This window comes from Scyliorhinus torazame, chromosome 12, assembly GCF_047496885.1.
Source record: "Scyliorhinus torazame isolate Kashiwa2021f chromosome 12, sScyTor2.1, whole genome shotgun sequence".
Taxonomy (NCBI): Eukaryota; Metazoa; Chordata; class Chondrichthyes; order Carcharhiniformes; family Scyliorhinidae; genus Scyliorhinus; species Scyliorhinus torazame.
Window position 1 is genome coordinate 192,722,543 of NC_092718.1, and position 22,187 is coordinate 192,744,729.

At 48.6% G+C, this 22,187-nt stretch overlaps 2 long non-coding RNA genes across 3 annotated transcripts in view; one reads left to right on the forward strand and one right to left on the reverse strand.

Moving 5' to 3' along the window:
* The window catches only part of LOC140387274 (uncharacterized), a 252,974-nt gene that overhangs the window by 212,759 nt on the left and 18,028 nt on the right, over nt 1-22,187 (reverse strand). The gene's annotated exons all lie outside the window — the stretch shown is intronic.
* Nucleotides 17,783-20,607, forward strand: LOC140387273 (uncharacterized). Of its 2 annotated transcripts, XR_011933822.1 has the most exons (3): nt 17,783-17,847; nt 18,037-18,139; nt 19,652-20,607. It is a non-coding gene; the product is annotated as an uncharacterized lncRNA (long non-coding RNA). The 2 variants fall into 2 exon arrangements; XR_011933821.1 differs by lacking the exon at nt 17,783-17,847 and having other exon boundaries at nt 17,938-18,139.

Below are 22,187 nucleotides of genomic sequence, written 5' to 3' on the forward strand. Positions count from 1 at the left end.
GAAACACCTGACCTACCCACCCCTTCCTCAATCTTACCTGGTCTGCCACCTTCAGGTGTGTCTCCTGGAGCATGACCACATCCGCCTTCAGCCCCTTCAAGTGTGCGAACACCCGGGCCCGCTTAACCGGCCCGTTCAGTCCCCTTACGTTCCAGGTTATCAGTCGGATCAGGGGGCTACCCGCCCCCCTCCCCCGCCGATTAGCCATGACCCCTCCTCAGCCAGCCACGTGCCCGCATCCCACACCCGGCCCGTTCCCCACGGCGGCAGACCCCCGTCCCAACCCCCTCTACTCGCTCCAGCTCCCCCTTGACCATATCAGCAGCAACCCGGTTCCCCCCCCCCCCCACCTCCCACCCCCACCCCCCTCTACTAGGACCCCTCCTAGCTGCTTTGCTCCCCCCATTGCACTCCCGCAAGTCAGCTGACTCCTGCTGACCCCGGCCACTCCCACCTCTCCTTCGACTCCTCCCATTGTGGGACTTCCCCTCCCCCTCCATTACCCACCAGCAGGCTCTCCGCCTCCCCCTTCCATTGCAAGCGCGGGAAAAATACCCCCCCTTCCCCGCCCCGGCCCCGCACACTCCAGCCTTCAGCACGGGAAAAAGCCCGCGCTTTCCACCTGCCCGGCCCCGCCTCCCCAGGGGCACCTCCTTTTCTAGGCCCAGTCCCCTCACCCCCGACTCGGGCCTCACTCTGCCCCGCGGGGCCCCATCCCCCCTACCGGCCATCCGCCCCCTACTCCGTTTACTTGCCCACTCCAAGAGCCCATTCGACAGACCCAACCAAAACAGTGCCAACCCACCCTAACCACCCACACCGAATCAAAAAGAAGCAAGAATAAAGAACTCCCCCTCAAAATGTAACACAGCAACAACAATCCCCGACCATCCCCACGCCCGACCCCCCCATCCCGACCCTCAGTTTGTGTCCAGCTTCTCGGCCTGAACAAAGGCCCACGCCTCCTCCTGGGACTCAAAATAATGGTGTCGGTCCTTGTAGGTGACCCACAGTCGTGCTGGCTGCAGCATGCCAAACATCACCCCCTTCCTGTGCAGCACCGCCTTCGTCCGGTTGTACCCGGCCCTCTTCTTCGCCACCTCCGCACTCCAGTCCTGGTATATTCAAACCTCCGCGTTCTCCCACCTACTGCTCCTCTCTTTCTTGGCCCACCTGAGTACGCACTCCCGATTAGCGAACCGATGAAACCGCACCAGCACCGCCTGCGGCGGCTTATTAGCCTTGGGCCTCCTTGCCAGCACTCTATGGGCCCCTTCCAGCTCCAGGGGCCCCTGGAAGGATCCCGCTCCCATCAGCGAGTTTAACATGGTGACCACATAGGCCCCCACATCCGACCCCTCAGCCCCTCCGGGAGGCCCAGAATCCGCAAATTCTTCCGCCTCGACCGATTCTCCATCTCCTCAAACCGTTCCTGCCATTTCTTGTGGAGTGCCTCGTGTGCCTCCACCTTTATCACGAAGCCTAAGATCTCGTCCTCGTTATCAGAGATCTTTTGTCGGACCTCGCGGATCGCCAACCCCTGGGCCATCTAGGTCTCCAGCAGCTTATCAATAGAAGCTTCAACAGCTCCAGCAGGTCCGCTTTGAGCTCCCTGGAGCAGCGTTGGATAACCTCCTGCTGCTCCTGCGCCCACTGCATCCACGCTACCTGGTCCACGCCCGCCGCCATCTTGCTCTTCTTCCCTCGCACTTTCTTTGGGTTCACCACCACTTTTTTAGTCTCCCTGCTCCTGATCCAAGCCATAGGCGCTAGAGAACATGGCAGCCGGCGCCGGAGCGGCGGGGCGGGATTCACGCCGCCCCCCCCGGGATTCTTCGACCGGGCGGAGTGTCAAAGAATCTCGCCCCCAGTCTTTAATCTCCAGAATTGGAGGTGGCTATACTTTAAACTTGTAATGGGAGCCCTGAACATTAGGAGAGGAAAAGTTTGTTTCCAGATCATCACAAAATAATCAGAAAGGATTCAACCAAAATTGAGTTGAATCTTCTTCAGATCTTTGTTTGTCTAAAGCAGGGGAGCGAAGATAGGAGCAGAAAAAAATGTTCATTCCGTGGACGTTCAGCTGAAGCACACTATTTTCTCAGCCATCATTTTTGAGAGTGCCATGCTAGTTTATTCCACTGTGGCTCAGTTAGTGATGCCCTCACCACTGAGTCTGGAGGTTGTGGGTTCAAGTCCCACTCAGGTGCTTGAGTACGAAAGTTGTGGCTGACACTCCAGTGCAACACTGAGGGAGTTCTGCAGTGTCAGTCTCTTCATTGCGATGTTGAACCCTTTCAGGAGAATGCAGACGTTTCTATGGTACTGTTTTGAATAAGAACAGGAGAATTATCCCGGGTGGCCAGGCCAATATTTATCCCTCAATCAACAGCAGATTATCGCATAGCTATTTGTGGGAGCTGGCTATGTGAAAATTGGCTGCCATATCCCCTGCATTAAAACTGACCACACTTCAAAACAGAGCCACAGAAATGTTCTGGCACAAAAGGGGGGCCGTTTGGCATCTGGGGCGGGATTCTCCGCAATCAACGCGATGTCCACCGACCGGCACCAAAAACGGCGCGAATCAGTCCGGCATCGCGCCGCCCCAAAGGTGCGGAATTCTCTGCATCCTGAGGAACCGAGCCCTCACCTTGAGGGGCTAGGCCCGTGCCGGACTGATTTCCGCCCCGCCAGCTGGCGGGAAAGGCCTTTGGTGCGCGGGAGTGTCAACGGACGCTCACGGCATCCCCGCGCATGCGCAGTGGAGGGGGTCTCTTCCGGCTCCGCCATAGTGGAGACCATGGCGAAGGCGGAAGGGAAAGAGTGCCCCCACGGCACAGGCCCGCCCGCGGATCGGTGGGCCCCGATCGCGGGCCAGGCCACCATGGGGGCACCCCCCGGGACCAGATCGCCCCCGGCCCCCCCCCCAGGACCCCGGAGCACGCCCGCGCCGCTTTGTCCCGCCGGTAAGAGAGGTGGTTTGATTCTCGCCGGCGGGACAGGCATTCCAGCAGCGGGACTTCGGCACATCGCGGGCCGGAGAATCGCCGGGGGGGCCCGCCAACCGGCACCCCGGCGGGGGGTCGGAGAATCCCGCCCATGGTGTCTGTACCGGCTCGTCAAATGAACAGCTCACCTAGTTGTGTTTTCCTGTCTTTTTCCCATAACCCTGCTCATTCTTTCTTTTCAGAAAGTAGTCTAGTTCCCTTTTGAATGTTTCAACTGTACCTGCCTCCACCACTCTCTCAGGCAGTGCATTCCAAACCCTAACCATGCGCTGTGTGAATGTTCCTCATATCACTATTGCTTCTTTTACCAATCACTTAAATCGGTACCCTCTCGTTCTCGATCCTGTCATGTGTGGGAACAGTTTTTTTCCCTATCTACTCTGTCCAGTTTCCTCATGATTTTGAATACCTCTATCAGATCTCTTCTCGGCCGTCTTTTCTGTAAGGAAAACAAAGCCAATTTCCCCAGTCCACCTTCATAACTAAAGTTCCTCTTCACAGAAACCATTTTCGGGAATCTTCTCGCAATTCCCGCCCCCGCCGAATATCCGGTGCCGGAGACTTCGGCAACCGGCGGAGGCGGGATTCACGCCAGCCCCCGGCGATTCTCCGACCCGGCGGGGGGGTCGGAGAATGTCGCCCATGGAGTAGGACTTTCCGTCCAGTGATGCCGGAATTGTGAAGCACGATTGGGCGGAGAATCGCATGTCAGCTGAAAATCAAGGCCGGCGCTGGGTGCTGCATGGAATGCCATGCTCCTTTGCCTCGACATGATTGTGTTCAACACCGCACGCTGGCGTGGGCATCCAAATTGTACAGTAATGTCTTTGGCGTATCATTAATGGACCCGCCCTGGCATTCCCTGGGGCTTCCACGATGCTCCGCCTCCGCCAGGAGTTATTACCGACGGCGAGGTTCACTTGTGGTATTTAAAAGTGGGAAACAGGTTGCTGAGGCAGAAAGTGGAGGTAAAACATTTTCCCAAAGGCACAGCCGTGGGCTGCCAGTCCTGCTGCTGGTCGGGGGGGTTGCCGACCGCCAGGGCCGGGGAGAGTAGCGTGGGGTGGCAAGGAGATGGTCCATGGGGTCAGGGTGACCACTGGGACCAGGGTGTCCAGGCACGGACCGCCATTTCCGTGGTCTGCAAGGAAGCCATCTGGCAGCGCACCCCACTGATCACCCACAGTGGACCGTAGTTGTGCTAAGCTTCCAACGATGGTTCCCAACTACCTACATTGCCTGAACTCTGAGATGCCACCTTGTTCCCAAACACCATCCAGTACTGTATACCTCTATGAGCTAAATCCAGCAAATAATTACCATGCACAGGTTATTTAGCCAAGTTCGGGAAAACTATCTTTATTTTCAGCGAATATGAAACCTGCTTGGTTCGAATTTTGGAGCTTAACCGGCTGCCTGTTTAACAATACCTTCTTTTGGGAGACTGTTTATGCTGCTGGGTGTGGCTGTGATGGTAGCCACTACTGTGTCTCCTTCCTCCTGATAATGTGCTACAAATATATCATTCTTTCCCTTTGAAGCGCGACAACCTGTGGAGTCAGCTTTTAGCATGTACTTGTCATTTTCTTTATCTTTCCACCTTGAAGTTATCTCTTCTATACTCAATTGTTTTCCTCCTGTCACATAGGTAAATACTTACTTTTTTCACTGTTCTGTTACTTCGGATCTCAAAATAGCTTCATACAGCTTGCCCTTATCATAGAACATAGAACGTACCAACTCCCTGTTTTATTTTATTTTATCCCAATTTCATTTTTTAATCTTAATTTCCCCCAATTCCTAACACGTTCCCTCTTCTTTATAATGAAACATCTTAATTTGAAAGGTGATTTAATTTTTCAATTATTTCTGATTAATTTTGTGGGCGGCACAGTGGGGCAATGATTAGCACTGCTGCCTCACGACGTTGAGGACCCGGGTTGGATCCCAACCCCGGGTCACTGTCGGTGAGATGTTTGTATATTCTCCCCATGTTTGCATAGGTCTCACCCCCACAACCCAAAGATGTGCAGGCTAGGTGGATTGGCCATGCTAAATTGCCCCTTCATTGGAAAGAAATAATTGGGTACTCTAAATTTATAAGAAAAAAAAAGTCCTTATTAATTTTATTTTATCAACATTACAACATTACAAAGATTTAAAAACACATTAACATAAAACATACCCCAAAGTACTTACACACAAGGCTCCCAAAGTCCCTTTTACCTCCATGACTAGGCATCACCAATGCTGTTTTCTGTTTTGTACACGTAAATGATTTACAAATTAAACAGTAGTGACTAACTCCATCTAAATAACAAGATTTTCCGTTTTCAAAACCTCTCCAGATATTTTAAGGAATTATGGTCTGTATAAATTGTTTCTGCTGAATTACTGGCAACACAAATCTCAAAATATTGTAATGCCAATACCAAACTTAAGTCTCTTTTTCAATTGGAGAATACTTCTGTTCATGAGGATTTAATTTCCCTGAAAAGTACCCCACAAGCTTCTCAATTCCAAGTTCATCTTCCTATAACACAACCCCCACACCAATGTGATTAGCATCCAAAGCCAGTTTAAACGGTTTGTCATAATGTGGTACGGCTAACACTGGCGTAGTCGCTTAGTCGTCAACACAGTTTTTAAATGTTGTAATGCAGTCTGGCAGGCCTTAGTCCAGTTAAACGTTTTGTTCTTCTTCAAGAGTTCTGTTAGTAGTGCTACCATACTGCTAAGGTTCGGCACAAATGTACGATAAAATCCATCCAATCCCAGAAATCTCATAACGTCTTTCCTTGTATGTTCTGGACCATTCTAAATGGTCGGTATTTTCACATCTCATGGACCATTTGACCATGTCCCACAATATGCCCTAAATACGAAATTTAAGCTTTTGTCACTCTCAGAATTCAACCCTTCCTCTTCTCTCTGCTTCATTACTACCAAGAAATCATGCTTCCCTCATCTTCTCTAACCCAATACCGCTTTAGTAGGTCGATATGACACACTCTATGAGATTTATGTCTTATGCATACTAGATCATTTACTTCAGTCAGTTTTCTTTCAATTTGATACAGTCCACTAAATATAGCTTTCAATGATTCACCTGGCATAGGTAATAACACAAGCACTTCCTCCCCACTACAAAACAAGGGGTCTGTGCTCTCGTATCAGCCATTGCTTTCATTCCCTGCTGTGCTACCATTAAATGTTTCCTAGCCACCTCACAAGTCTTTCTCTGAAATTCAATATGTAGTCCAAAAGTGTAGTCTCTGATGTCTTACTTAACATAAGAACATAAGAACTAGGAACAGCAGTAGGCCATCTGGCCCCTCGAGCCTGCTCCGCCATTCAATGAGATCATGGCTGATCTTTGTGGACTCAGCTCCACTCTCCGGCCCGTACACCATGGGCGTCATTCTCCGACCGCCCGCCGGGTCGGAGAATCGCTGGGGGCTGCCGTGAATCCCGCCCCTGCCGGTTGCCGAAGTCTCCGGCACCGGGGATTCAGCGGGGGCGGGAATCGCGCCGCGCCGGTTGGCGGGCCCCCCCGCTCGATTCTCCGGCCCGGATGGGCCAAAGTCCCTCCGATAAATTGCCTGTCCCGCCGGCGTAAATTAAAGCACCTACCTTACCAGCGGGACAAGGCGGCATGGGCGGGCTCCGGGGTCCTGGGGGGGGCGCGGGGTGATCTGACCCCGATCGTGGCCTGGCCCGTGATCGGGGCCCACCGATCTGCGGGCGGGCCTGTGCCGTGGGGGCACTCTTTCCCTTCCGCCTCCGCCACGGTCTCCACCATGGCGGAGGCGGAAGAGACTCCCTCCACTGCGGATGCACGGGAAACTGTCAGCGGCCGCTGACGCTCCCGCGCATGCGCCGCCCCGACATGTCATTTCCGCGCTGGCGGGGTGGAAATTCCTCCGGCGTCGGCCTAGCTCCTCAATGTTGGGGCACGGCCCCCAAAGATGCGGAGCATTCCGCAGCTTTGGGGCGGCCCGATGCCCGTCTGACTGGCGCCGTTTTGGGCGCCAGTCAGCGGACATTGCGCCGTTTCGGGAGTATTTCGCCCCATATCCCCGAATCCCTTTATTCTTTAGAAAGGTATCTATCTTTTTCTTAAAAACGTTTAAAGAAGGAGCCTCAACTGCTTCACGGGGCAAGGAATTCCATAGATTCACAACCCTTTGGGTGAAGAAGTTCCTCCTAAACTCGGTCCTAAATCTACTTCCCCTTATTTTGAGGCTATGCCCCCTAGTTCTGCTTTCCCCGACCAGTGGAAATAACCTGCCCTCATCTATCCTCTCTATTCCCTTCACAATTGTATATGTTTCAATAAGATCCCCCCGCATCCTTCTAAACTCCAATGAGTACAGTCCCAGTCTACTCAACCTCTCGTCATAATCTAATCCCCTCAACTCTGGGATCAACCTAGTGAATCTCCTCTGCACTCCCTCCAGTGCCAATATGTCCTTTCTCAGGTAAGGAGACCAAAACTGAACACAATACTCCAGATGTGGCCTCAACCAACACCTTATACAATTGCAGCATAACCTCCCTAGTCTTGAACTCCATCCCTCTAGCAATGAAAGACAAAACTCGATTAGCCTACTTAATCACCTGTTGCACCTGCACACCAACCTTTTGCGACTCGTGCACTAGCACACCCAGGTCTCTCTGCACAGCAGCATGTTTTAATATTTTATCATTTAAATAATAATCCCTTTTGCTGTTATTCCTACCAAAATGGATAACCTCACATTTGTCAACATTGTATTTCATCTGCCAGACCCTAGCCTATTCACTTAACCTATCCAAATCCCTCTGCAGACTTCCGGTATCCTCTGCACTTTTTGCTTCACCACTCATCTTAGTGTCGTCTGCAAACTTGGGCACATTGCACTTGGTCCCCAACTCCAAACCATCTGTGTAAATTGTGAACAACTGCGGGCTCAACACTGATCCTTGAGAGACCCCACTAGTTACAGGTTGCCAACCAGAGAAACACCCATTTATCCCCACTCTCTGCTTTCTGTTAGTTAACCAATCCTCTACCCATGCTACCACTTTACCCTCAATGCCATGCATCTTTAGTTTATGCAGCAACCTTTTGTGTGGCACCTTGTCAAAAGCTTTCTGGAAATCCAGATATACCACATCCATTGGCTCCCCGTTATCTACTGCACTGGTAACGTCCTCAAAAAATTCTACCAAATTAGTCAGACACGACCTATCCTTTATGAACCCATGCTGCGTCTGCCCAATGGGACAATTTCCCTCCAGGTGCCCCGCTATTTCCTCCTTAATGATAGATTCCAGCATTTTCCCTACAACCGAAGTTAAGCTTACCGGCCTATAATTACCCGCTTTAACAATTTTTATTGGACTAATTTCAGTGGACCTCTAACCTCATGTCAATAATCCAATTCAAAAGGATTAAATCTTGTAGAATCCTTTGGTGAATCCCTAATAGAAAATAATAAAAATGGAGTCCCTTTGTCCCAATCATGAGGGTAATCTTCACAATACACTCTCATCATGGTTTTCATAATTAATGCCATCTCTGTAATGGTCCTTGTGACTGGATGATTTATATTGTTTTATTTCCAAGATATTCATAACCTCTTTAAATTATCCTAACTTGAAATTTGACTCTTGATCTGATTGTATGTCTTTCGGGAAGCCATATCTACTAAAGAACTTGGTTCATTCCTCAACCATTATCTTGGCTGCAATGTTTCTTAATGGTATAGCTTCAGGTAATCTAGTGGATATATCCATAATAGTTAACAAGCCTTGATTTCCACTTCAGGTTCTCGAAAGTGGTCCAACACAATTGACCAGAACTCCTGTAAGAGTTTTTTTAAAAGCTGGAATAAAGATCAAAGATGCTTGCTTTATTGCAGCTTCTGGTTTCCCTATTACTTGACATACGTGACATGTTCGACAAAATGTAATTACATCTTTATTTAGTCCCAGCCAGTAAAACTGTTTCTAAAACTTCACTTGTGTTTTCTTTAGTCCTACATGTCCTCCAAATGGAATTTCATGAGCTATCCTTAGACTCTCTTTCTTATACGCAGGAGATAATACAATTTGAAGTATTTCTGCACATTTGTCATCTGTACTAATATGCATAGGATTCTATTTTCTCATCCATATGTGGTGCTTTTCACAATAACTCAGAAATACACTGATCCTCCAATTCCGAATAAGCTGTTTGATAGATTTGTTTTAATTTGGAATCACCCTGCTTTAATTCTAATTTGAGATAAACACATCTGTTTCTTTCCCTTTGTTTTTTGCATCTTAATTCTGCTCACTAAACATCAACCCCACGCCGGGTCGGAGAATTGCCGGGGGCTGGCGTGAATCCCACCCCTGCCGGTAGCCGAATTCTCCGGCACCGGATATTCGGCGGAGGCGGGAATCGCACCGCGCTGGTCAGCGGGCATCCCACCCCCCGGCGATTCTCCAGCCCGTGATGGGCCGAAGTCCCACTGCTGGAATGCCTGTCCCGCCGGCGAGGATCAAACCACCGCTCTGTGGGACCTGGCAGTGCGGGCGGGCTCCGGGGTCTGGGGGGGGAGCGGGATGATCTGGCCCCGGGGGGTGCCCCCACGGTGGCCTGGCCCGCGATTGGGGCCCACCGATTGGTGGGCGGGCCTGTGCCGTGGGGGCACTCTTTTCCCTCCGCCTCGGCCACAGCATTTACCATGGCCGACGCGGAAGAGACAGTCGCCCTGCGCATGCGCGGGGATGACGTCAGCAGCCGCTGACGCTCCCACGCATGCGCGGACTCGCGCCGGCCGGCAGAGTCCTTTCGGCCCCAGCTGGCGTGGTGCCAAAGGCCTTCCACGCCAGCCGGGGGAGCGGAAACCACACCGGCGTGGGCCTAGCCCCTCAAGGCCCCTAAAGGTGCGGAGAAATCCGCACCTTTGGGGCGGCCCAACGCCGGAGTGGTTCCCACTACTCCATCCCGCCGGGACCCCCCCGCCCCGCCGGGTAGGGGAGAATCCCGCCCCAGATCAGATAACTTTACCTCACTTTTCTAATCCTGTGCTCTGAACTCCTCTTTCTCTTGTCTCATTTTATATGCCTTTGATCTCATTAGCACACAATCAGCAAACACCTAGGATGCTCTGTTGGCAATTACTCTGCAGCTTGATTTTCTACCGGCTAGTCAGCCAATATAGGCATTACTACTATCAGTGATCCAGCTATATCATTCTCCAGAAATAATTGAATCCCTGCAATGTTTCTAGCATTCCTACAACCACTTCTTCTGGCTTCAAGCTAATCTTTACGTATATTGTTTCACCATGAATACTGCTAACCAGAACCTCTTCTTTCAATATCCTGTCTGGACCACAAATATCCTGGGTGGGATTCTCTGATCCTGAGGCTAAGTGTTGACGCCGTCGGAAACGCCGTTGCGTTTCTCGACGGCGTCAACTCCGGATCAGCAATTCTGGCCCCTACAGGGGGCCAGCACGGCACTGGAGCGGGCCATCCAGCTGCTGATCACTGCGTGAACTGGGCGCCGCGGGATCCGCGCATGCGCAGTGGCTTCCTTCCCCCGACGCAACCTGGCGCAGGACTACAGGGGCCAGCGAGGAAGATAGGAGGCCGTCAGCCAGAGAGGCCGGCCTGCTGATCGGTGGGCCCCGATCGCGGGCCAGGCCACATCAGAGGCCCCCTCCCTCCCCCCACAGGCCGCCCCCCGACCCTTCCATGCCGAGTTCCCGACGGCTGAGAGCAGGTGTGGACGGCGCTGGCGGGTCTCGGTGTTTTCACGACGGCCGCTCGCCCCATCCCGGGCTGAGAATCGGCAAGCCGGACGCGTAGAGCAGCCCCTGACCGGCACGCGCCAACCACGCCGGCGCCAATGGCGTCGATTCTCTGCTCTGCGGAGATTCGCGTGCCGGCTTCGAGGCGGCATGGTGCAATTCGCGCCGGTCGCGGGGTTCTCCGGCCCGGCCCCGGGCTGAGAGAATCCCACCCACGTATCCCACAACATTGGGGATTGACTTGATCCTGTATCTCTTAAAATTCCAATATCTTTCCCCATTCCATTCGGTAAACCTGAAAACACTTTACCTTCACATACAAAATCCTGAAACATATCAGCCACCTGCTGTTCACTCTGCTTCTGTCCAAGTTGTGCACACATTTTCTCCCCTCCAATCACTCCTATTGTTTGTTCTTCTTTGTGTACACCTCTTATCGGCTTCTTTTATTTTCCAGCCTCTGATTTAACATTCCTTTTCTTAAGTTTTATAACTCCAACTGGCTTTCTCTTTAACGCCCAGCATAATAATTTTGCGTGGTCCAGTGTATTTACAATGAAAGCATCTAATTTTCCTTATATCCCTCATACCCTCAGCACCATCTTTTTTACTTTGAGGTAACCACTCCCTTCGCTAGTTTGATTGTCTCTTCTCATATCTATCTTTCTCAGATTTAAAAGTGTGCCAAAAAAGGCTTTGACTATGAGCCAATCCATCTACATCAGCAAGCTCCATGGCTCACTTCGCAGTTTTAACCCTTTGTTCCAGCACATGAGTTTGTATCACTGCAGATAATGAATATTTGAGTTAGTCCAACAGAATTACTTCTCTAAGAGCCTCAAAGGTTTATTCTGTTTTTAATGCTCTCACCCATCTATAAAATTGACTTTACTTAACCCTTTCAAATTCAATATTCGATTGTCCAGACTGTTTTCTTACATTTTGTCATGTGAGAGCACCTTTAAGATATGGGTGTTTATAAATGGGTGTGTATATAAATATCTGTAGTGAGAGTACTTTTAAGGAATGGGTGTTTATAAATGGGTATGTATATAAATATCTGTAGTGAGAGTACCTTTAAGAAATTGGTGTTTACTACTGCAGTAATGTCAGAGAGAGGGTAGAGCTGGGCTGCCTGTCAGCTTTTTACTTTCGCTTTAGGCTTTTTACTGCAGGGTGGGTTTGGTTTCATTTTAGTTTTGGAGAAGCTGCAATCACAGCAGGATGTGTGTGAATCTCTGTAAGCTTATGAATGTCCATTTGCTGATTTCAACGTGGTAATTGTTCTCAGTCGTGAATTTTAACCTGAGGTGCTTCTGTAAAAGGTTTTGTTTTAAGTATTATGCATGTTAAAAGGAAAACTCTAGTGTTGTATTCTTTGGGGGTTGTATTTGAATTGATGGTTGCTAGGATGTTCACTGTATGTTTTAAAAAGGTTAACTTGAGTTCATAGAATAAACATTGTTTTGCTTTAAAAAATACTTTTCCATTTCTGCTGTACCACACCTGTAGAGACGGCCGTGTGCTCCCCATACCACAATCTATTAAAAGTTGTGGGTCAGGTGAACTCCATGATACACTTTGGGTTTCTCTAAACCCTGGCCCATAACAATTTAAATACGTTTGTCTATCAGCCTCCAGTACTAATTCATAAGCACTCAATATAGCTTTCTTCACTGTGTCATATTCCCCAGGCCTTCCCTCTGACAAAGATGCATAGACTTCAATAGCCTACCAACAAGTTTACTCTGTAAGAGCAGCGTCAAAATATCTTGCGACTATTTCAGTTATCTTGCTATTTTCTCAAATTAATTTCTTAAATGCCTTGACATCCTTTCCATCAAATTTTGGAAGTGCGTGCACAATGCAAACATCTCCCACTAAGTTCATGTCTAGAACTACCTCTTACCTCACCCTGCTCAAATGTCTCTGCTTTAACTTTCAGCATTTTAAGTTGAACTGCTCTCTCTTTTTCCTTTTCCCTTTCTGCCATTGCTGACTTCTTCATTACCAATTCCCTTTGATAAGATCTTTTTTTCCCTTTCCTCCATCTCTAAGTTCTTCATTTATATTTGTAATTGAATTTTAGCCAATTCAATTTCCTCATTTTTTTAAATACTTGGCCTATCAGACAAATCTTGCATTTTTAAATGTTTTGCCATGCTTTCAATAATCCCAGATTTCCTTCCCCCTGTAGGTAATCCTAATTCCAATTCATGTGACAATTATGGCAAGAGTCATGCTTATTTTCAAGAGTCACCTTATTTTAAAGCACACACCTCCGCACCTGGATCCACACTTTCATCTCTCTCGTTACATTTTAAAATCACAAATTCCCTGACACCCAAGGAATTATGCTTTTCAAAATCCCAGACGAGCCCCCAGTTTTGTTAAGAATCCCACTATTGTTAAATGCGAGTATATCCCATAATCCTGAAAGGAAACTTTGAACACTGATTCTTAGTGGCGTATATATCCATTTTGGTAAACTGAGAAATTTATGAACCAGGGAGGAATAGTCCAGTCGTCATGTACATAATTAATAAAGAATATTTATTAACTTAAAAGAAAAAGAAGCAAATGCATGAAGGACTATAATACACTACGACACTTAATTACACTGATGGCTATACTATGATGAATGTAAGAAATTGGTATATATTGGGGTGAATTCTCTGCCTCCCCAGCTTGGTGTTTCTCGCTGGCACACTGTCGCTGGCAGTGGGATTTTCCATTTCCACTGCTGGCCAATGGGATTTCCCATTGTAGGCACCCCCACACCACCAGGAAACACTGCCGGTGGAATGGATATTCATGCTGTCGGAGAATTGTATTTTACATCTGTTGCAGTGAGTTTTATTTTAAAAGCCTGGGTTAAGGTATATATTTGTTGCTGAAATATTGTCAAATAACCTAAGTTAAGGTATCCAGACTGTGTGTCTGCTAAAACTGTAATTAAGAAGTTGTAAAAGGTGAGATCATGATTTATTCCAACCACTTACTTGCTGACATAATGGACTAATGGGAGTTTGTGCTGATTCACTCCCACATTGTGGGTTAAGGCCCTTGGGATAGCAAAAATGTGGCTAGTTTAAACTCAGCACTAATTTCAAATGGCCCAGCAGATTTATGTTTCACGCCTGTGCGATTCACACCTTGTTCCCCTTTCCCTACCTGAAGAAATTGTATCAGCCAGAAATGGGGGTGAGGCCTCAGCATCTGGGTCCCAGCTGCCATTGTCAAAGGTCTCCAGAGTCATGCCAACTCTGCAAGAATCCAGGCCATCAAACATCACACACCTTTTGCATTCTGATGACGCCATCATGAGTGAAATGATGCCACATATTATGTTACTGAATTTTTACTTTTGTATGAAGAACTCACATTTTTTAAATTCTCAATCTTCCTAAAGAATGTGCCCAAGGACCACAAACAAAATCAGAAGGGTCAAAGATGTTTTCATGGTTCGCTCATTCCAGGTTCAAAAAAATTCTGCTGGGAATAAAGAAGAGGGAGGTTAATGTAAAGCATTTTGTTTTTATTGTGTGGCCCAAAAGTTATTTGCTGATGGCCCATTGCTTCCTAAGTTCGGACAATGCCTGAGGTATTGGTATAAACGCTGTCTTATGTTGAGTGACAAGAGACCAGGAGAACTTATTCTAATTAACTGTTGCAGCTCAAAGTACATGGGAATTGTCCAATAACACGGCAGCATGGAGAGTGCTTTTTATTGATTAAAGAGTTAAACACTTAGGAAGCAATCAGTTCCTTACTCTTCAATCAAAAGCTTTGATTAAATCATTGTGCCATTGACCACCCCACCCCCCCACCCCCACCACCCCCCCCCCACCACCACCACCACCACCACCCCCACCCCCCACCCCCAACCCTTTCCCTGAAGCTGTAAATATTTTGCTGATAAAACATGTTAAAATACAGATTGGTATCCATTGCAAAACAATGGCTCACCAACAGAGAGACCAAATCAAGCCCATCTACTGTATATAAAGGGCACTGGTGTCAAATAGTGGACGCTGGGCGGGATTCCGCCTCCCCCCCCCCCTCCCCCCCCCCCCCCCCCCAGCCGAGGGGAGTTTTCTGGCGGCAGAGCTAGCTCACCGTAGGACATCAGTGGGATCTTCCGTTGCCATCCCCAGCCCACCCCACCCCCGCCGCAGGGGGTCGCCTATGATGGGACCAGTAGAGCTGGAAACTCCAGCCCGTTACCTCTTGCATTCCCCACATCTATGCTAGACCAGAAAATAAATGATATGAATTAATTATTTGGAGACATTAAAATGAGACTATATATTTGACCCTGACTCGCTAGCCTTGTGGTTAAATCATGGCTTCAGCACTGCGAGCTACTTCAATCCATAGGCCACTTTTAGGAAGGTTTTGGGAACGTTTTGCTTCCCTCATCCTCATTTGCTTTTGTCCTCTCAAGTCAACCTTTCCTCCTTCTCTTTGTGCTCGGAGATGCAAAGTCTTACAAGATTCGGGTCAAGGGTGGTCTGTCACTGTGCCAGAGGAAAGCCTTAATCCATCCCATTCGGTAGAACAAACAGTCAAGCAGGGCTTTGCTTTTCACTTGGATTAGACAGCACAGCCTGTGCAAACTTCTCCTGCAGAGATGATGGCAGCTGTTTGTACATTCACGTTACTAATCTATCTCTCTCTCTCTCCGCCACAAACATTTTCATATATTAACTGCTTGAAAGCTGCTGTCGAATCTTTAGACAATTCTTCGAACATTTAATTTAACCGTGTTTTTGTGCAGTTTCCTATTTTGATCCAATTTGCAGTGGCCAGCCACAAGATCTGCAATCTATCTCTGAGGCTCTTATGATATGTATCATTTCTGTATCTTGAACGTATGATGTTAAGTACTGGATAAAAGCTAATTACTGCGGCTGCTGGAATTTGAAACGAAAGAGAAAATGCTGGAAAATCTCAGCAGGCCTGGCAGCATCTGTAGGGAGAGAAAAGAGCTAATGTTTTAAGGCCGATTACTCTTTGTCAAAGCTAACAGACAGAGAAAGTGGGAAATATTTATACTGTGGAGTGAGAATGAAAGATGAGTCATAGCCACAGAAACCCAGGGAAACCAGGTGCCAATGGCCACAGAAACCAAGGGGAAAGAGTGCTAATGGCAGTCCCTAGATTGGACAAAAGATATGAAAGGTCAAACAGCAGGGAAACTAACATCAGAGGATGAACTGTGGATGTGGGGGAGGGGAAGGGGGAAGCAAAGAGGAGAAAGGTGAAGGAAAGGTGAATAGGATTGGGGGGGGGGGGGAATTAAATGTATATTAAGAAAGAAAGAAATGGTAAAAGACAGTTAACATGAAATGAAAATAAATGGGTCGGGGTGGGGTATAGCTGATCATCTGAAGTTGTTGAATTCGATGTTCAGGCCGGAAGTCTGGAGCGTGCCTAACCGGAAGATGAGATGTTGTTCCTCCAGTTTGCGTTGCGCTTCGCTGGAACATTGCAGCAGGCCAAGAACAGACATGTGGGCATGGGAGCATTTTGTTAAAATGGCAAGCAACAGGAAGGTCAGGGTCCTGAATGCACACAGACCAAAGGTGCTCAGCAAAGCGATCACCCAGTCTGCGTTTGGTCTCTCCGATATAGAGGCGACCACATTGGGAGCAGCCAATGCAGTAGACCAAATTGGAAGAGATGCAAGTGAAACGTTGCTTAACCTGGAATGAGTGTTTTGGGCCTGTGCTGTGAAGCATGGAAGAGGTAAAGGGGCAGGTGTTACACCTTCTGCAATTGCATGGGAAGGTGCCATGGGTGATGAAAGAGGTGTTGGGTATGGTGGAGGAGTGGACTAGATTGTCTCGGAGGGAACGGTCTCTGTGGAATGCTGACAGAGTGAGTGAAGGGAAGATGTGTTTGGTGATGGCATCACGCTGGAGTTGACGAAAATGGCAGAGGATTATGCTTTGCATACGGAGGCTGGTGGGATGAAATGTGAGAACGAGGGGGACTCTATCCTTGTTCTGGGAGGGAGTGGAGGGGGCGAGGGTAGTGGCGCGGAAGATGGACCGCACACTGTTGAGGGCCCTGTCCACAACTGTCGGTGGGAAATCACGTTGAGGAAGAAGGTGTAACACCTGCCCCTTTACCTCTTCCATGCTTAACATCCCAGGCCCAATATACTCATTCCAGGTTAAGCAGTGTTTCACTTGCATCTCTTCCAATTTGGTTCACATCTTTTGTCCTCTCTGGGGACTGCCATTAGCACTCTTGCCCCTTGGTTTCTGTGGCCATTAGCACCCGATTTCTGTGGCTATGACTCATCTTTCATTCTCACTCCACAGTATAAATATTTCCCACTTTCTCTGTCTGTTAGCTTTGACAAAGAGTCATCGGCCTCGAAACGTTAGCTCTTTTCTCTCCCTACAGATGCTGCCAGACTTGCTGAGATTTTCCAGCATTTTGTCTTTCGTATGATGTTAAGTACCTGATTCACCAATGCTGTCGGACCTCTTTTGTAAACGTCTTCTGGTTTTGTAATCTACATACAACGTTGTAAAGTCCTCTGAACACATTTCTGCAAATATGGTCGTGTTGACTTGCGTTCGAAGCTGGAGGTTTTTCTACTGCACTATTCCAGTTCCGGAGTCTGCAGTTGCAAAATCAACTACCGAGCAGAGAAACAGGTTTTGTGTATAACGTGTGCAGTTTGCATTATTAGTAGAGTGTGGAAGGGTCCACCTTGTTTCCACAGGTGCCTATCTTCCCTTACTGTCATTTTAAAAACCTGACATTGAAAGAGTATACTGTACCTAGTAGGCTTTGCAGTGGTGAACCAACAGTTCAGGTACCAGCTTTGACTGACATTCAGACATCCCCATTGGATGAGTTCTCAGCTGGGACACCAGATTGTTTAGCGAGCAGCAGCGAAAGGGTCTGGCAAGAGGTGAACAGTAAATTTGGCACGCCTCTTACTAGCTTGCAGCCATGCATGACCTTGGTCATGTCCGCAGTCCGTGCAATCCTACTTCCTCAGTTTGCGAAAGAAATGTGACGAGGTTAGGGGAATATTAACTTTTTAATTATCTTCACGCAATAAATGATAACGGAATGCGACCTGCCTCCATGAGTGGGGTTGTGCTATAATGCAGAATTGAATCAATGGCCTTCACTAAAATTACCAGCATAAGAAAATATGGAACTGAAAAAGGCAATTGCCACACTGAGCAGACTTTTTTTTTTCCCAGAGTATAACTTCAGCTGTGTGAATGCTTCATAATGGATTTCATTCTCTGAGGGAAGACAACCACAACCTGCAAATGGACAGAATTATCTCCACATCGCTCAGAGGTAAAATTAATTTTCCACCCCTAACCCTCAATCACCATCAACCAAATGGGAGAATCAAACTCTTTTATTCCTCCAGGCGTAGCAGAATACAATTCCTGAAGACAAAACAGCCAATATTTTCAGATGCCCCTAACAATAACAGTATTGATATAGAATCATAGAAGCTTCGGCCCTTTGAGCCTGCTCCGCCATTCATTATGGGCATGATTTACCGGCCGTGTCCCGCTGGAATCAGGACAGAGCGTGGCTGGTAGATACCGGGCGAGACCTCCCCTGGGATTCCCAACAGCTGTTACGCCTCGCGAGATGTAACCAAATCTCGCAAGAGATCGCGACCTAGAGCCTGCCCACAACGGGCAGGACCCAATCTCGTACAGTTAAGTGAATTTAAAAATCCACTTAGCTGTGCTGATGCCAGATTGAACGGCCACCCGCATCTATTGGCCTCGCCGAGGAGAACCCAGCCGAGCACTGATTAGTGCTGGTCCCACAAATGGGGACCAGGCGGACCTGCACTGGAGGGGCTCTCCCAGGTGATCGGAGGCACATGGATGGTCGGCCTCCGACCAGGCTTCCATGTTGGCACTGCCAGGGTGCCAGGCTGGCAGTGCCACCTTGGCACCCCAGTGGTACCACCTGAACGCCATCCTGGCACTGCCAGGGTGCCCAAGTGGAGCTGCCAGGCTGTCAGGGGCACTTCCAGAGTGTCATGCTGGCAGTGCCAAGGTGCCAAGCTGGCATTTGGCCCACTCAGAGAATTGGGCCCAGGAGTGCCTAGCAGGTATGTGGTGCAGTGTTGGGGTAGGCTCAAGGACCCCATCCCCAACAGGCGAGTTGGGGCTCTGGGGGGGGGGGAGGTCCGGGGTTGTGTTGAGGGTCGAGAGATCAGGCACCATTTAAAAATGTGCCCCGATCTCTTCCTGCACCGAGGAGCTCCACTCACCAGAGCTCCTCAGTGCAGGATTTGTGACTAAGTTTGGCGCCGGCGGGGCATTGCAGGAGGCCGGAAGAAAAACAGAGCAGTATTCAACAGCGGGGTTGTTCCCAGCGCTTCGATGTCCGCCCAGAACATATTCAATTTGTTTTAGTTAAATCGCGCCCTTTATCTCAGTGATGGGCAACCTAGGCTAGTGCGTGGGCCGCATGAGTGGCCCTCCTTCATCTCAGTGGGCTGCAAGACTAAGACCAGGCTTGTTAACTAACCGTGACCCCATGAGTAAGATGTTGGGAATCCCAGTCAATGTTGTGTGCAATCAGCACGCATCTCACTTCACTTCCCCTTGCTTTATTTGTGTGTCACTCAGTCACACCGGGAGGAAAGAGAACAACACAAACGGAAATATGCAGAATGCGATAACCCTGCACATGGGCCACACTTGGAAGCCAGGTAGGCCGCAATAGGGCTCAGAGCCATTGGTTTCCCAACACTGCTCTATCTCAATGCCATATTCCCATGTTCTCCCATACCCCTTGATGCCATTAAAATCTAAATAATGATCTATCTCTTTCTAGAATATATGCAGCGACTTGGCCTCCAGTGACTAGCACCCAGATATACTGAGTCCACCTAAGGTGGTTGAAAGCCTACCACAGGACCACACAAGCCTAAAGTTAATTGAATAAAAACTACAGGATTACCAATGGAGTGTTGTAATACTTATTGTAGAATTGCTGAGTTCCAATGTCTGGCAACCAAGGACTTCTAACGACAATATTAAGTAATCTGAACAGCTCTTTCATGCTTCATGCTGAACCACCGCCTGTAGCCATCTGGGATGGCCACTTGCAACCAGGAACAGGGAAGGTCGCAAAGCATAGCGGGAAAAATGGACAATGCGAGATTCAGGCAGGCTCAGAGCCTGAATGTATATTTGCGAGTGAGGAATGCAAACGGTATTGAAACCCCCAACTGATTAGCATCTGATGGCCCATCTCCGCCAGACAAAGGACTGATACTTGAGCGACCGATACAGTCCCAGACATTGTGGCACCACTCCCTGTACTCGGGAAGCATAAACAACAGGGTCAATGACCGCTTAGGACATGCCCAGCCGTCAAGGCACCCGCCCCTTTATTGGTTCGAATCGAACGCAATGATCAGGAATCACCCAATTAGTGGGGTCCAAACTGAAGGACCGCGCACAAGAGCACGAAAACCCCCAAGAATAAAAAGAGAGTCCACCATGTGTTCGGCCTCTCTTGGACCTGGCGCTCCGGCAACGTCCACTTCCTGAAGTAAGTTCAAGTTCAACACGCCCGCTACCAGGCGGATGAGCCTAGCTGAGCAGCAGTTACTTCTCCAGACCCGATAGATACAGATCCGAACAACGGCAACTGTTCCTCTGACCTAAGCTGGTGCCTGAAGTTAAGTACAGGTTGTCATTGTCGATAGGTGTAGTTTAACTAGTAGTGTTTATGTTGCATGATTAATTGTGTGTGTAAATAAAGTACCCTTGACCTTGAACTAACTAACTGGTGTTTGGTTCTTTGACCGCTAGCCGGTTGAACCTTGTGGTGGTATCATTCGATACCTGGCGACTCTGAGCATTAGAATATTGATATCCAAAGAAAGGAGGGAAACCTCACTGACTGCTATATTTACAGTAGGTAAAAAAGGCAACAGCCGTCTCCCCCCCCCCCCCCCCCTCCCCCCGCCTTCTGACATGTGACCCGTTTTGTAGCCACGTCCTCACATCATCACGTGACCACTGGGTCTACATCTTCCACTTTAAGTTGGGACAAGCGGTGGTACTGAGATGGAACTGTGTGTGTTGGTTTGGTCATATGTCCTGAGCATGTGGTTATGCCAGTTGGCTGTGCTGGAGATGCCCGCGGGCTGGTGTTTTCAGTATGGGCAACCTGGGGTGTTCCGTCAGTGTACCCAATAAGTGCAGGACTTGCCGCAGAGGCCTCTGGAGGAGCCTCCATTTCCACTGATGTAGGGGGCCTGCACTGTAGACCTTGTGCCTGTGGATCAATGTGGACATGCCTCAGTCTGATGCTGTCCCGAAGACCTAACAGTGGCCTTACATTCTGGTCGACTGTGTGAAACCTGAGGCTGCCCTGTGTGCCCTGTGCGGAATGTTTGTTCGTCCCAAGCCACGAGGTCCACCTGGGTGTTGGGGTTTGACACTTTCACAGTAGAGTGTTGTTGAAGGCTTCGTGGTTTGGTTGGTCTGACTGAGTTCCAGTTCATTTAACTTGCTCATGGCCCCAACCTTGGATTAATGCATGGCTGCAATGTGTCTGGTGGCAAAGGAAGGCTGCTGTGGTTTAGATCTGTAGCATTTTGCAAAATGGTTCCATTTATTGCAGTATTTAGCAAATGCCAAACATGCTGTGCTGTTCTGCAAGTGATGGCCACCACAGATGGGGCAAGTCATGCCCTGTACTGCGATTTCCTGCCTTAACTCCTTGCTGCTTTTTTTCAGACTGCTCATTTAACATGCAGGTGGCTGTTTGCAATGTTAAATCTTTCTCTCGCAACAGCAGCTTACAGACAAAATCACTGTGAACGCCACAGACTATGCGATCCCTGATTAATTCATCAGTAAGGATGCCAAACGTACCTTTTCTTTGCTAAAATGTTTAAGGTTGCACTAAATGACTGTATCGATTCGTCAAATCTTTGGATTGTAATGCTAAACTTGTACCTGTATTATGGTCTTCACTGACAAGCAAACGTTCTCGAACTTTTTTAATAGTATCTTGGGATCCTCTTTCTCCTCCTACATTTGAAAGAGAAAAGATTCAAACTTGTCGACAGCCGCGGGGCCCACTAGATTTGGTGAGACGAAGCTTATTCCTTTTTGGATTTGTCTGAAAAACCGGCACCACAGTAGATGTGTCGCTCCTTTTCAAACTTGACCCAGTTGTCCACAATGTTTTTGTTAAATACAGGCAGGTCAATGCGGCAAAGTCCTTGTGTCATACTGCCAACTCCCGACACCATGTGGAAGTGCTGTGATCCAACGAATGGCAACCAAGGACTTATAACAACAATAGTTTATTAAGTATTCTGAGCAGCTCTGACATGCTTTACTCTGCC